This window comes from Sus scrofa, chromosome 9 (genome assembly GCF_054392235.1).
Source record: "Sus scrofa isolate SSC_HxYL_T2T_F1_AM1 chromosome 9, Sscrofa_HxYL_maternal_Yorkshire_Landrace_v2.0, whole genome shotgun sequence".
NCBI classification, from domain to species: domain Eukaryota; kingdom Metazoa; phylum Chordata; class Mammalia; order Artiodactyla; family Suidae; genus Sus; species Sus scrofa.
Window position 1 is genome coordinate 94,982,163 of NC_139391.1, and position 17,079 is coordinate 94,999,241.

Here is a 17,079-nt window from a genome sequence, read left to right on the forward strand (position 1 = left end):
AAGATAGAAAATAGTTTGTGTCAAACTTCATGGACTAACTAGATCTTCATGAATTTTGTTACCTGCCTCCCTCTTTTATATCTGAGATGATTGAAAGAGATGGCACCAAGTTACAACCATTACAGCTTTTACTTTCTTATTTGGGGAACTGAGAGACAGTTTCCCTATGTTTTTTAATAGAAATATTGCAAAGCAATACGAAAAAATATATAAAGCCTGAGGAAACACCTAATACCTTTATCCCATCCTCTTGTTGTAACATACATAAATTATCTCTTAGCAAGGTAATGACTCAAGTTCTATGGTGTGGTTTGTCAAATTGATTTTCTTCAAGAAGAAAGGAGGACCATTCAATGGGAAGTAGTCATTAAAAGGCAGCATTATCCAAAGATCCCCTAGCTCACCATACTAATGGAGAAGAGATCTTCATTTTGTTTTATCTTAATTATTTCTTTTAAAACCATGATATGGACTAGAAAGTGTGTGATGGGCCTTTATGACATGTGCAATAAGAAAGGATACCTGTCCACAAATAAAATGAGATTTACCCACGTGCCATTTCCTGGGCTGCTTTCTCAATAAAGAGCAGGAAAGTAAAAATATATCTCCAGGTCTTAATTCATAGTTAAGGGAAATAGTAAAAATCATGAAAGAGATCAAAGTTTATTTTAGCTTATCCTGAATATGCTGAGCAAAGAGATGGATTCCAATTTCAAGGTTCTCCTTTTTCACATTTAAGTACAATGGATTTTGAGAGGAAACAAGAAATGAGATAATAACCCTTCCTCATGACTTGACAAAATAAGTAAAGCCTATTTCTATGATTTTAAAGGTTTTGTTCAAGTGGTATATCAAATTTCTCAGCAATAATATATACCTACTATTATTATAATTATTATTAAATAGAGAAAGCCAACATAGTAAAATATTAACAATTGGTTAATCTAGGTTAAGAATAAATGGTAATTCATTGTACTTTACTTCTGACATTCACATACTTTTTGATTTTTCAAATTAAAAAGTTGATTAAAAAAAAGCTCAAGAGCAAGCCCCAAACAATTAGTATGGGTAAACATCCCTGATCAAAATTCCGTGATGTTTTATTTGACTTAACCATATTTACATTGAGGGCACATTGCATATTGTGTTATCATATACACATTAGATGTACATACTTTATTTTGTATATTAAAACAGGCTATTTTGGTACCCTTTGTGATGGAGATGTACCATAGAATGGGGCAAGAGCTTCTTACTGTAGCCTTATTACTTTTTAAGAGTAGATCCAGATTTTAAAAGAAAATTTCAGTTGAGCTCTTATTAATACAAAAACTAGGCATTCCGACTGTAACTCAGCAGTAACGAACCCAACTAGGATCCATGAGGACGTGGGTTCGATCCCTGACCCCACTCAGGGGGTTAAGGATCCAGTATTCCTGTGAGTTGCAGTGTACATCTTAGATGTGGCTCAGATCTGGCATTGCTGTGGCTGCAGCATAGGCTGGGAGCTCCAATTTGACTCCTAGCCTGGGAACTTCAATATGCCATGGGTGTGGCCCTAAAAAAAAAAAAAAAAAAAAAAAAAAAGATTATTTTTCCCCTTGTTTCAGAAAACATAAAATTTCAAGTACAATGCACACAATTGGGTCAAATTCAAAGTAAAAATACATAACTTTCTCTTTACATAAATAAAAGTCAGCCGAATGTGCAAACATATACACTTATAAATAGAATACCCTTGGAAGAGTAAAAAGAAGCTGGTATTGGTGTTGCCGCTGGATAAAGAAATTGAGTACTAAAAGACACTATTATCTCCTTGACACTTTTGTATTATGTAAATATAGGGATATAAAAACATATTTAATAACAAAGAAAAAATAGTAGACTGCCACTGGGTCATAGGCCCACAAAATCAAAGTGTAGGCAAAAACTAGTCAGCTTTTATGAGGCTTGAGACCTATATAATTTGCGGAGAAAGGAGGGGCACTTTAAGAAAAGGAATGCAAATTTACATATGAATGTGAATATTTAGGATAAAAAATTATAAAATATTGCAGATTTTATGATGCTAAGAGATACAAACACTTTTAAATCTAAAAATACTGTAATATTTTAATTAAGTGCTCATCTTTGTCAGTTCGGACTATTCTATAATAAAGTACCATAGACCGGGTAGCTTATAAACAGCAGAAATTTATTTCTCACCGTTCCAGAGGCTGGGAAGTCCAAGTTCAAGATGCCAGCATGGTAGACTTCTGGTGAGAGCCCTCTTACTGGTTCACAGCTGGCACTTTCTATCTGTGTCCTCATATGGTAGAAGGGTCTAGGGAACACCGTAGGGGCTTTTTTATCAGAAATCTAACCCATTCATGAGGACTTCACCCTCATAACATAATCACCTCCCAAAGGTCCCACCTCTTAACCATCACAGCAGGCATTCGGATTTCAACATTTGAATCAGGGAGGGCAGGGAGTGCAAATATTCAGACCATAGCAGTGCCTTACACAGCTCTAACTTACTTATTTATACATCAAAGTAATTGTCAACCTCGTAAATATATAACCCATTAGACACACACCAAATGTGTTCCCAAGTCAACTTCAACTGAATAAAACCTTGTTCATGTATTTTAAATGAATAATGATGGTATCAAATCTATATGGTATTTAAATTATCTTTTACACTTTTAAATGTGCTGTAAAAGTTTTAACTTTAAAATGCCATAGTTAAAGTACACTAAAAATTACATCCTTTTAATTTTTAAACTTTCTCACAGAAATTTTTAGATATTAGTTTTTAAATGTTCAAGCAGCATATGGTTTTCCAAAATTATTTTAGGATGTGTATGAACAAAAATGTCTAAAGGCCAGTGTTCTAGTCTCTCTAAGCTCTTTGCCTTTACAAAACTAGTAATCTGTCAACCTGGATTAACACTAGTTCCCCAGAGAAATGTCACAGAATGACAAATTAATATTTTATGCACTACATTAATAGGATTAAAATTTTAGTGGGATAAAATTATCCTCTCCTTAAAAAATTTTTTTTGACTGTTCTTTATTATACCAATCAAGATCCCTGTGGGATATATATCTCCGCCAGTACAAGGTAGGGAAGTCTGTCCACCTTGATACACAGGTATGGTGTCCATAACACACCACAATTCCATTTTCCACTGGATGTTCCCAACGTGCTGAGTCAAATTTAGAATTGAATTTAAATAGTTTCCATTAGACTAGGCTTCCTAACATTTAATTATTCCTAGGCCACCTCAGTTGTTACTTACACTGCATCTACTCTACTTATCTTAATGATTTTATGGATTTATTGTACCTATGAGTGAATGGATTACTTGCTTTCTTTGACCTTTAACTTACTCACTTGTTAAACAATATACAAACTTGCTTGGATAAATTCAGTTGAACTGAATAAGCAAGTCATCAGCTTGAAAAAAAGAGAAATGAAACATTCAGGTCACATGGTAGTATTATTGACAACTAGATACCATGGTAAGAGTATCGGATTAGCATTGTATTTATTAAAGAGAATATCAAATCATTAAAATTATTACATTTTTCTCTTCTGATTGATAATCCAATGAATTATTCCTGTGACCAAAAATTAAGAGATTAGAATTAAGGCAAATGGGAAAATTACAGATGTTATCAAGAAGGAAATAATATACACATATTATGAATTTTTCAAAATTAATAATAAGTCATTTGAGAACTATGTCTAGATACTCATATTGCAGCAGAACAAAGGGTGGGAGCAAAATGTATACATGTAAGAATAACTTGATCCCCATGCTGTACAGTGGGGAAAAAATAATAATAATAATAATATTAAGTCAAAATTATAGTTAACAGCCCAGTCTTAGTAAATACAAGAAAGAAATCACTCAGAAAGTAACTGTTTTGTAAAACAGCAAATGGTATTAAGTTCTAAAATATTTTACAGAACTACTTAAAATAATTAAATACAATCAATGTTATATTTACAAAACATTACAGAGGATCTTTTACCTTAGGAAATGAATACATTTGTGATAGCCTTTTGAGGCTAATATTTCATACAATGAATTGATTCCCCTTATTTTTTAAATTTTTAAATTTTTTATTTTTTGCTTTGTATGGCCACAGGTATAGCATATGGGAGTTCCCAGGCTAGGGGTCAAATTGGAGCTGCAGTTGCCACCTACGCCACAGCCGTACCAATGAGGCATCTTAGCCGCATCTGTGACCTATGTCACAGCTCAAGGCAACACCAGATCCTTAACCCACTGACTAAGGCCAGGGATAGAACCCACATCCTCATGGATCCTAGTTGGGTTCCTTACTGCTGAGCCACAATGGAAACACCCTGATTCCCTTTATTTAAATTATTCATTTAAATATGTATTTGTGAGAGAAAAAGAATCCATTCAGTGGACTCTGAAAATTTTAATTAAGGAAGGAATTAAGTTGTGGGACATACCAGTGAGGATTCCCATAGAAGTTACCATCCCCATCTAGTTATTTGAGAATTTCAATAAAGTCTTACTGACTCTTTATAACCATAACAATAAAAGCAACAACAAAACACCACTCTAGCTACTCTTGTGTACCATCAGTATGGCAAAATGTAGGTCAAAAATCTTAAATTTTCTTCTGGAATGTTCAATTTTATTTATGTCTCAGGTACTCTCAGTCCAATATATAAGCTATTTTAGGCAGATCAAGGCATTTCATGACCTGCTGTAGGGAGTGTCTCTCTCTAGGAATCACACAATGCTTATAAAGAGGTTCTTATTCATGAGTATAAATAGTCTACCTTTCCTTTTGTTTTTGACAAGGAATTCACCATGACAATTTTTATGCACTCCTTATTGCCCTGAAAAAATATTTTAATATGTAAATTGAAAAGGGAGTTCTTCATATCTTCTTTTAGAGCCCTACTTCTCTTAAATCATTTTCCTATAACCTAAGCATGTACACATCTCTACTACATCAATAGTATACTTTATTTATTCACCTACTGCTGGCAAAGTGCTCTAATAGGCAAAATTTCATATTCCAAAATTGCTTGTCTTCTCATTGTCCTAGGTAGTCCAGTGGAAGCTTATTTCAAAATATGCTGCCACCTTCAATCAACTGAACCAGGACATTGTAAAACAAAGAATGCGGCTCCCCACCCTGTTCTCCAATGATCTGGTCATTAGCTACTGTGGTCACTGACCTGTAATATACCCTGGAAGGTACTCAGGATACAGAACTGGATGAAGCACTCTGTGCTTTTGGAAAACAGGAAAAACAGACCCTTAGATAGTTACATCTATTTTGGGAAAAAGTTTTACAATCCTGGATTCTTGCTTCTTCCCATACTTAGAAAAGCACAAAAATCATGAACTGAGACATCTGTTTCCCGTGACAAACAAAAAACTTCTACAGAGATATAAGCTGGATTGCACATGCTTCTTTAAAGAAAATCACATGCATGCTGCCTCTCCTCCTGCCTCTTCAGAGGGTTCCTGAGAGGGTACTATAGTCCTTAGTGAAGTCCCCAAATAAAACTGCAAGTCACAGCTTTCATGGTGTGTGTTGCTGTTCTTTAATTTCAGTTGACAGTTTTGGCCACCATGAAGGGTACCAGAGCAGACTTCTCTCCTTCTCTTGAATTTTACAAGGATCCAGAGCCTTGGCACCAAGGGCCCCTTGTGCCCATCCACCTCCTTGGTGACTCCAGACTAATTGGGTGAGTCTCTCCTCATCTCAGATCTACTGTCTTGGTTGATATCTTGAGTTTTATTTGGTAGATAAAAAGATACCTGACTTTTCAGTTGGAAGATACTGACAAAGTGCTCAGTTGAAACATACTGATAGGTGCTCAGTTGAAAGACACTGGAAATATTCAAACTGGGTGATTAGGTAAGGGGCATGTGGATTCCTTCCTTGAACTGACTACTTTAACAGGGTTTGCTAGAATAAAAGTGAAGATACCATAAAAGTGCTCTTAGCTTTGAAGATAAGGGCTATAACTCCTCCCAGTCTGTTATGGCTTCTCAGATGACTGAGAAATGTATGGAGTAGTGGAGGCAAGTCCTCATGCTGTGCAGCAGTCCCATAGGGATACCCACTTATTAATTTAAAACATTCATATAAAGATGTGCATGTAAGGATGGACCATCCAGTGCTCTGAGTGCCCATGGTGGTTTTAGACTCTGGAGGGAGAAACCAAGACACATAAAAGTGCTAAGATGACTCTAGAGTGAAGCCTGGAGGAGCTGAGCTCACAAACAGTACACTGATCCACCACACAGTTTTCAATAGTAATTTTATCTCAATAACCCAACTTTAAATTTGGAAATGAAGCCTCTAAATTGGAAGGAAAGGGAGCACTAGACAACCTCTGACAAACATCCCAACTGAGTTTACATACTTACAGAACTTATACTTGCATAAAGTACTTACTTAATTGGGAACTAAGAGAAACCTCACTTAGAAATAGCCAGGATGAAGGAAGATATACAGATGGCTAGTAAACACATGAAAATGCTCAACATCCCTGATTATGAGAGAAATGCAAATCAAAACTACCATGAGATACCACCTCACACCAATCAGAATGGCCATCACTAATAAATCCACAAATAACAAGTGCTGGAGGGGATGTGGAGAAAAGGGAACCCTCCTGCACTCTTGGTGGGAATGTAAACTGGTACAGCCACTATGGAGAACAGTTTGGAGATACCTCAGACATCTATACATAGAACTACCATATGACCCCGCAATCCCACTCTTGGGCATCTATCCGGACAAAACTCTACTGAAAAGAGACACATGCACCCGCATGTTCATTGCAGCACTATTCACAATAGCCAGGACATGGAAACAACCCAAATGGCCATCAACAGATGATTGGATTCGGAAGAGGTGGTATATATACACAATGGAATACTACTCAGCCATAAAAAAGGATGACATAATGCCATTTGCAGCAACATGGATGGAACTAGAGAATCTCATCCTGAGTGAAATGAGCCAGAAAGACAAAGACAAATACCATATGATATCACCTATAACTGGAATCTAATATCCAGCACAAATGAACATCTCCTCAGAAAAGAAAATCATGGACTTGGAAAACAGACTTGTGGCTGCCTGATGGGAGGGGGAGGGAGTGGGAGGGATTGGGAGCTTGGGATTATCAGACACAACTGAGAATAGATTTACAAGGAGATCCTGCTGAGTAGCATTGAGAAGTAAGTCTAGATACTCATATTGCAGCATAACAAAGGGTGGGGAAAAAAATGTAATTGTAATGTATACATGTAAGGATAACTTGATCCCCTTGCTGTACAGTGGGGGGGGGAAAAAAAAAAAAAAGAGCCAGGATGGGGAGTTCCCATTGTGGCTGAGCAGTAATGAACCCAACTAGTATCCATGAGGACATGGATTAACCCCTGGCCTTGCTCAGTGGGTTAAGGATCCGATATTGCCATGAGCTATGGTGTAGTTTGCAGACATGGCTTGGATCCTGTGTTGCTGTGGCTGTGATGTAGTCTGGCAGCTGTAGCTTGGATTTGACCCTTAACGTGGGAACTTCTTATGTTACAGGTGTGGCCCTAAAAAAGACAAAAGAGAAAAAAAAGAAAAAGAAAGAAAAGAAAAAAAGAAATGTCCAGGATAGAACTCTTTTTGACATTCCAAAACCAGTTTTTGTGTATACAGTTAGAAAAAGCCAGCCTGATAAAATACCTTGCCAAAATTTTGACTCTAAGGGAACAAAAGTCTTTCTAGGAGGAGTTTGCATTTCTCTCTGTACCTTTGATGTGTAAATGTTCTACTTAGTCAGGGAATTTCTGTCTATATCATCTCCAGTTTTTGAGGCTAAGAGGGACAAAAGGGAACACAGGCCTATTTAAATTCAAGCAAGTACATTTAACTTACTCCAGTTGTTATTTATAAACTAATGTGTTTTATATTGTAATATCTGATCATGACAGTTTTCGAATGAAGCTGTGACATATCTGGTTCTGTCATCCATATTTCTGTGTGTGTGTACATTATCAATATAACATATCTCTACCTTTTGATGATATTGCCAAAATTAATTTGTGACTGAGCTCTATTTAACTGGCTTAAAGGAAATTAAGCACTTACATACATTGTCAGGTATATTATAGAAACTAACTCAAGTGAATTTCAGGTTCACGTGATCTGGGAAATATTCAGTATGAAGTTAATATTCAGTATTAAAGCTAGATTAAGTTTGTTGGTTTATTTAATACAAACATGTCTTTAGAGTCATAAACATTAAGTACAATACTGTTGTTTTATCTAGGTTTAGTAAAAGTTAAATAAGATCTTGTTATCCATGTACAAAATTTTTCAGCAAGAAAAATAACTTGGTTTGATAAAATTCTTGTAAGTAAATTAAATGTAAACGGGATAAGAGTTTTTAGGCAAACTTCTTCAGAAAAATTATATTTTATGGTATATCTACCTAAAAATAGTTTATCCGGATTTTTGGCAACTTGAAACTTAAAAAGAGCTTTGCTAAATTAAGCTAAATTATGGAAGTTTATTTCATATCTGGATCATTCCCAAATAAAAAAAAGAGACTGAAACAAGAATTACAGAACAATGACTTCCCTTTATGGAGAAACTATTTTTAATATATATGTTTAGTGCCACACTGAACCATTTCTATAAGAAAGCAAATAGTTTTAGAAATTATATGTAGCATTTCTGTTTGCCATTCTACAGAACGTTTACAATTGTTTACTTCTTAGTTTTCACTAGACATTAAGGTTTTTTTAAGATTGAGGTTTCTAATTAAAATATACAATTAGCACTACTAAAAATTAACAAGGAAAGTGTCTTTGTACATAAGGAAAAAAGATATAAGGAATGGAAGTGCATTTTGGAAGTAATTTTACCCTGAAGAGAGGTTAAAAGAGCGAGAGAAAAGGAAAGCATATGGCAAAATATGAAGGGAAGAAGGAAGTTATAGAAAGTTTATGGAAAGGTAAAAATTTTTTGCATGGTCAGGACTAAGATTAGAATAAACTTAATTGATAAATACATTTTAATACAAAAGGTAAGGTTGTGCAAAACCAGAATGTGGTTTTCTCTCTGTTAAGTGGACAAAGTTTCCTTGGAATATTGATCTGCTTCTGATAACAGATTATAAATACTCTTTGCTTTTTTAAACCATCTGTTGTAACTATCTGTATTTGCTTTAAATCTTTTATCATCACTTTGATTAAGTGAGTAAGTATTATTTCACAATATCCTATGGTCCTGTTCGACCAAGTGTTTTAAAACCATAATGGAAAAAATATGAAAAACTTCTGCTGAATCACTTTACTGCACAGCAGAAGTTAACACAACATTGTGAATCAACTATACCTCAATACAATAAATTTTTTAAAAAGGAAAAAAAAAAATCTTTTGGAGTTACCACTGTGGCTCAGTAGGTTAAGAACCCAACTAGTATCCATGAAGATATAGTTTCAATCCCTAGCCTCACTTGGGGTCCAGCATTGCAGTGGGCTTCAGTCTCCGTCGCAAATGTGGCTCGGATCTGGTGTTGCTTTGGTTGAGGCATAGGCTGGCAGCTGCAGCTCCAATTCGACCCCTAGCCTGGGAACTTCCACAGGAGCAAAAAAAAAACCCAAACAAACTGAGCTGTAGCCACCGGCCTGTGCCACAGCCACAGCCCCAGCAATGATGGATCCGAGCCACATCTGCGACCTACACCACAGGTCATAGCAACACCGGATCCTTAACCCACTGAGCAAGGCCAGGAATCAAACCCGCAACCTCATGGTTCCTAGTCAGATTCATTAACCACTGAGCCACAAAAGGAACTCCAAAACTTTGATGTTTTCTCTCTACATAATCCCTCCAGGATTTGGAAACTCTTCGTAAGTATTCTTATTTTCATAATAATATAATTATTTGCATTACTCTAATAAGAATCTGAATCTTTATAACAAGCCATAATTAAAAACTGGTTACATTATTGAGACTTGGATTGGAATGTCAAATTTGAGAGGGACATATGTAGACTTAGGAATAACCAGGCAGCTTTAAAGAACTAGGGTAAATTTATGGAGCAATAAAGCAGTAAAGCACCTTGGAAAAACAACCTGGTACCTTGGTTACAGGATTTTCAACAGATTTACCAGGTGAATAAGAAAAGCCATTTCCGGAGTTCCCGTCGTGGTGCAGTGGTTAACGAATCCCACTAGGAACCATGAGGTTGCGGGTTCGATCCCTGCCCTTGCTCATAGGTCGCAGACACGGCTTGGATCCTGCGTTGCTGTGACTCTGGTGTAGGCTGGCAGCTACAGCTCCAATTAGACCCCTAGCCTGGGAACCTCCATATGCTGTGAGTGCAGCCCAAGAAATGGCAAAAAGACAAAAAAAAAGAAAAAAAAAAAAAAAAGAAAAGAAAAGCCATTTCCTGGCAGGTCAGGAAATTCAAGATATTTTGGACCTAGAGAAGAAAAGAATTTACCAAAAGTTATAGGCATCACAGGCAAATCTGATAACAAATTATAGGCATGGCTTTCCTGGCCTTGAAAGACCTTTTTATTTTTATTTTTTAATTAATTATTATCATTATTATATTTTTTCTAAGGCCACAGGTGCATCATATGGAGGTTCACAGGCTAGGGAATGAAGTAGAGCAATAGTTGCTGGCCTACACCACAGCCACAGCCAACACCAGACTGAGCCATCTCCACAACATACACCACAGCTCACAGCAATGCCAATCCTTATCCCACTGAGCGGGGTCAGGGACTGAACCTGTATCCTCATGGCTATTAGGTTTGTTTACACTAAGCTGCAGGGGGAACTCCAAGAGAGGCCTTTTAAAAAGTCAATCTGATATACAGATGGCCAAAAAGCACATGAAAAAATGCTCAACATCACTGATTATTAGAGAAATGCAAATCAAAACTACTATGAGGTACCACTTCACACCAGTCAGAATGGCCATAAGTCTACAAATAACAAATGCTGGAGAGGGTGTTGAGAAAAGGGAACCCTCCTTCCACACTGTTGGTGGGAATGTAAATTGGTACAACCATTATGGAAAACAGTATGGAGATACCTCAGAATACTATACATAGAACTACCATATTACCCAGCAATCCCACTCTCAGGCATATATCCAGACAAAACTTTCCTTGAAAAAGACACATGCACACGTATGTTCACTGCAGCACTATTCAAAGTAGTCAAGACATGGAAACAACCTAAATATCCATCGACAGATGAATGGATTGAGAAGATGTGGTGTATCAACACAATGGAATACTACTCAGCCATTAAAAAGAACAAAATAATGCCATTTGCAGCAACATGAATGGAACTAGAGACTCTCATACTGACTGAAATCAGTCAGAAAGAGAAAGACAAATACCATATGATGTCACTTATATCTGGAATCTAATATACAGCACAAATGAACCTTTCCACAGAAAGAAACTCATGGACATGGAGAACAGAATTGTGTTTGCCAAGGGGGAGGGGAATGGAGTGGGATGGACTGGGAATTTGGGATTAATAGATCCAAATTATTGCCTTTGGAATGGAGAAGCAATGAGATCCTGCCATATAGCACTGGGAACTATATCTAATCACTTATGATGGAGTCTGATAATGTGAGAAAAAGGAATATACATATGTATGTATGTGTACTGGGTCACCTTGCTGTACAGTAGAAAATTGACAGAACACTGTAAACCAGCTATAATGGAAAAAAATCATTTTAAAAAATAAAAATAAAAAGTCAATCTGGGATTCCTTTTCAAAAGTTTCAGCAAAACGAATTTAAAAGAACCTGTATGATCAGTTGCTATTCTTGTTACACTTACATAATCAGGCTGACTTTATTGAACCAGATTTATTTTGCCAACAAATTAGTCTTAATTTGGCTATATTTGGTGGAAATGATGGCAGAGAGAAAAAAATATATTTCAGTGGAAATTAAGCTGTATTGTTATTGTCTTTGAGGTTTTTTTATTTACTGCCTAAGACATACTTCCTAGCTGGGCCTTGTTAAAAGATTGCATTATTGTAAAGTTTAATTGAATAATTTAAAGGACATTCTAAGTCTGTTTCTGAAGGTTGTCATAGTAATATATCTTTGAATGATGCTCAGATGCCCAAGGACCTGCAACCAGGAGGATTATGCACACTGGAAAAGACATCACTTAAAAGATTTTCTCCAACCCAGATGGAAGTACCATTATCAGGTACTCTTAACTAGCTCATGTGCAGCAAAACTGAAGGGAATTGAGTTTTGGATTCTTATTTCCCATTTAAAAAGGGTCCCTCTACTGAACTGGTCTATAGAAAAGACTGCTGACCTCTAACTCATCTTAAAACCACACTTGAAGAGAGGAGAAATGACACATACCCACCAGAATGAGAAGAATATGGCATCAGAGGTAGACGGCTATCCCAAGATGCCAGACTGAGTGGTTATCTACAGTGTTAATTCTTGATTTCTTGGACTCATACATGAATCAAATTTTTTTTTTCTATCATGGGCACAAATCCAACACACAGTTTAAAAATCAATCCAATTCTTGGATTTGTTCCAATCCAGTACTTCTGGTTTCCCCTGGTGGATTTCCCTCCAAGGTTCTGATTGAATGGCCCTTAGGAAGCTTATTCTAAAAGAAAGAAGTTTTAGTTCTGTTTGGGCTACTATTGATATTACTAGATGAGACTGCTTCACTTGGCTTATAAATCATTTGTGCTTTGACCATGGCCATAAATATGAATTTTCTTTAAAGGTTACTCAAGCTCATTCAGAGCAATGAACTAAATTTTAGTCAAACTCATAACCTCCCACTTATTAGAAGGGACTCTCCCTCAGTTATGGGATGGATTTATGTGGGTGACACAAGGCTATCATCATTTAAGTTTAAATTTCCCTTATGTTGGGAACATTAAATCATACTAAAGATAATCTGTATAACACGAGGAAATTGGGCTGGGTACCTTCGGAACAAAGCCAATATATCATTATCCTTACAGGTAGTGATTGGTATAGAACAGACTGGGTTAGATGACCAGGAATATACTGGGTCACACCCACTGGAACTCCATAGTTTGTGGCATCAGTCTGGCCTTCGCTTCTGCCTGAGTGGGTAGGAAGACTTACCCTAGGGGACCCTTGGGTACAAGTCTACTTACATGCCAACTTCAACATGACTGCAGTAAATTTACCATTGGTATTAGTCTAATGGGTCAAAGGTTTTGTATTTCATTGATAAGACAATTTAGCAGCTATTCCTGTGTCTTTAGTAGGATTGGAGGATATACTAACCCACATTGAAGACTTAACAAAATTAACAGGCCTTATGATAATGTGAGAAAAAAGAATGTATATGTGTATATGTGACTGGGTCAGCTTGCTGTACAATAGAAAATTGACAGAACATTGTAAATCAGCTATAATGGAAAAAAATAAAAATCATTTTAAAAAATGAACAGGACTTAACCAATAGTAACCAGTCTATTAGCCTACTAAATTCTGACATTTCTATGATGAGAAAAGTGGTTTTACAAAATCTCATGGCCTCAATATCCTACAGCATCTCAAGGAGGCACTTGCACCATAATTGAAATTGAATGTGCCTTGTTACCAGATAAATCCTTTGATATAATACATTTAATAACCCACATGAAAGAGTTCCTGTTGTGGGTTAAGTGGGTTAAGAACCCAACTAGTATCCATGAGGATAAGGGTTCGATCTCTGGCCTAGCTTGGTGGGTTAAGGATCCAGCATTGCTGTGGCTATGGCTATAGGCCAGCAGCTGCAGTTCCGATTTGACCCCTAGCCTGGGAACTTCCATATGCTGTGGGTGCAGCCCTAAAAGTAAATAAATAAATAACCCACATGAAAAACCAGATTTCTGCCTTAAGCAATTGACTTCCTTGTCTTGGTGAACTATTAAAGAACTATTTTTGTACTGAATGCTCTTCACATAAATATACTTATGACCTATTGATAGCGCAAGCTATATTACTTATATTCTGCCTATTTTACAATGTTATTTTTTCTTTTATTAGCCAGTGTGTGACTGAGCCTCCAATAAAAGTAATGGCTAAGCAACTTGAAACAATTGAACAAATATATAGTTCTATATAAAATTAAAGGAGTGTAATAGGGTTAACTAGACATGAGAAGAAGCAACAAGAAGGAATCATTTCCTATACCATAATAGACTAATAAGACAGGTGGTCCAGAGACTTTTATGGCTACCATTAACAAAGCCTGGTCTAGTAATAGCATACTGGGAGCCCATCAAAGAAATCCTCACTTGACCTAGGAATGAGCCTTCCTAGTGCCGGGGGACAAATTGGTCATACAGTGCCTCCCAAATCTTGGTCAAATTTATAAGCAAAAGTGGGAAATTATAAAACAAAGAATGTTGCCCACCATCCAATTCTACACGTATCATCTCATCAGCCACTGTGGCTATTGACATACAGTACATCCTGAAAGGATGAACAGGATAAGGCACTCCGTCTTGGAAAATGAGGTCGGGGGAAGGCCCTTAGATAGTTGTATCTATTTCAGGAAAAAGTTTTGTGAACCTGGACTCTTGCATTTCCCCATACTTGGAAAATCACTAGAATCATGTACTAAGATATCTCTTTCTCATGACTAGAAGTAACCTACTGGATATAAGCTGGATTACACACACTCCTTAATGAAGAAGATCACATATATCTACTGGCCTCTCCTCCTACCTCTTCAGAGCAGTTCCTCAGAGCTCTTTTTATCTAGAATTTCAAAGGATTTGAGAGATGTCCACAGTTTTGTGGATCCTCTGGGGAGCTCCAGGAGAGGCGATAGCATTTGGGAAGACCCATGAAATTCTCTGAATGCTGGCCAACTTAGAAACACTGGACTAGATATTCCCCGTGCACCCTGTGTATAGAGCAGTGTTTCTCGAAGTGTAGACCCCAACCAGCAGCCTCAGCCACATCTGGGAACTTAATAGAACTGTAGATTCCTAGGCCCCACCCCTTAACTCCTGAAGCAGAAACTCAGGGGATGAGTCCCAGCATCTGTGTTTGAACAAACTCTCTGGGTAAATCTGATAGAACTGAAGTTTGAGAACCGCTGATCCAGAGCAGACTGGAAATGAAGTTCACTAGCCAGACTCTTGAAACACCCTTGATGACATTCACATCATTGATCTGTCAGTCTTTATTCAGACTAACTCCTCAAAGAGCTTCAGAAAACTCCCCACCAAGTTCATGAAGAATTATAATGGCGTTAGTGTAGATTACACTGTTAGCTGGTTGTTTATTCCATAAATAAATAGACTCTATAATTACATAGAAACAAAATGTTTTGGTAAATTTTTTCTTTTCCATTTATTCTATATAAATAGGCTGTTGTTATTATCCAAATTAATAGTTGTAATACATTCTGATTTATATATTGCAATGTAAAATTGCCATAATTACATTTCATGAAAAACACAGCTTGTATGGTAATGCTAAAATGATCAATATAATGTGACATCCTGCATAACAAATATAGGAATGCACCCAAAAGTTAGATCTTGGTAAGTATTAATCACAGAATGTACATTACACAATATATTGGATGATATGTTATTAACAATAAATAACCTGAAAGTCAATTATACTCTTGCTCTGATGTAGAAGTGCAGGAAAAAATACAAAGAGATGTTTAAGATGCAGCTGAGGAAATATTGAGGAGCTACAGTTGGTGGTCTCTAAAAACTAACATTTGTAGAGCACTTATATGTATCAGACATTATGTTAGGAGTTTTGACAAACAATAACTCATTGGAGCCCAAAAACCTTCCTACACAATAGATTGCTTTTATTAACTCACTCCACTTCAGAGAAGAGGAAATAAGACTTAGAATAGTTAAGTACAATTTTCCTAAGGTTAGACAACTGGTAAATGAAGACTCATAGCTCAAATCCAGTGCTTCATTTCTTCAAAGTCGGTGCTCCTAATGACCAAGATTTGAGAGTAAAACAACTCATAAGACAAGAAAAGAGTAGGAGTTCCCACTGTGGCTCAGCTGGCTAAGAACCTGACTAGTATCCTTAAGGATGTGGATTTGATCACTCAGTGGGTTAAGATCTGGTGTTGCTGTGAGCTGTGGTATAGGCCACAGATGTGGCTTGGATCTGGCGTTGCTGTGGATGTGGCTGTGGCTGTGGTGCAGGCTGGCAACTGCAGCTCTGATTCAACCCCTAGCTTGGGCACTTCCATATGCCATAGGTACGGCCCTGAAAAAAAAAGTGAGAGGGAGAGAAGAGAAGAGTAATCTTCATGATCTTGGGTTAGATGATGATATCTTAAATATGATACCAAAAGTACAGGTAACAGCAACCACCCAACTAAATAAATAAGGCTTCATAAAAATTAAAAAAAAAATTGTGCTTCAACCCACTGAAGGGGAGAAAATATTTTAAAATCATATATCTGATAAGGAATTTGTATTTAGAATGTATAAAGAATTCTTACAGCTTATTATGGACTGGATATTTGTGTCCTCCCCTCACCCCAAATTCATATATTTAAGCCCTAATGCCCAGTGTGTCTATATGTGGAGATAGGGCATTTAAGGATACAATTAAGGTTAAATGAGATCATAAGGGTTGGGCCCTGAATCACAAGGATTAGTGTCCTTTTAAAAAGAGACATCAGGACCCCCACCCTCACCCCCTGCCAATCTCTTTCCTCAGAGGAAAGGCCATGTAAACACTAAGCAGTAATTTGCAAGGCAGGAAGAGAGCCCTAAACAGAAACTGAACCCTGTCAGAATATTGTTCTTCCACTTTTCAGGCTCCAGACCTGTGTGAAATTAAATCTATATTGTTTAAGCCACCCCATCTATGGTATTCTGTTATGGCAACACAAGAAGACTAATACACCACTCATAAGAAATAGCCAAATAATCCAATTGTTTATAAAAATAGCAAAGGATCTGAGTAGACATTTCTCCAAAGAAGATATTCAAATGGCCAATAAACACATGAAAGATGTTCAATGTCATTAGTCATCTGAGAAA

The 17,079-nt window shown here is 36.8% G+C and overlaps 1 long non-coding RNA gene across 1 annotated transcript in view; it reads left to right on the forward strand.

The window, feature by feature from the left end:
* Positions 1–17,079, forward strand: part of LOC110262299 (uncharacterized) — a 247,190-nt gene that overhangs the window by 210,323 nt on the left and 19,788 nt on the right. Inside the window, exon 5 of the long non-coding RNA XR_014816820.1 lies at positions 5,598–5,731. This is a non-coding gene — a long non-coding RNA (uncharacterized LOC110262299). The remainder of the gene's footprint in view (positions 1–5,597; positions 5,732–17,079) is intronic.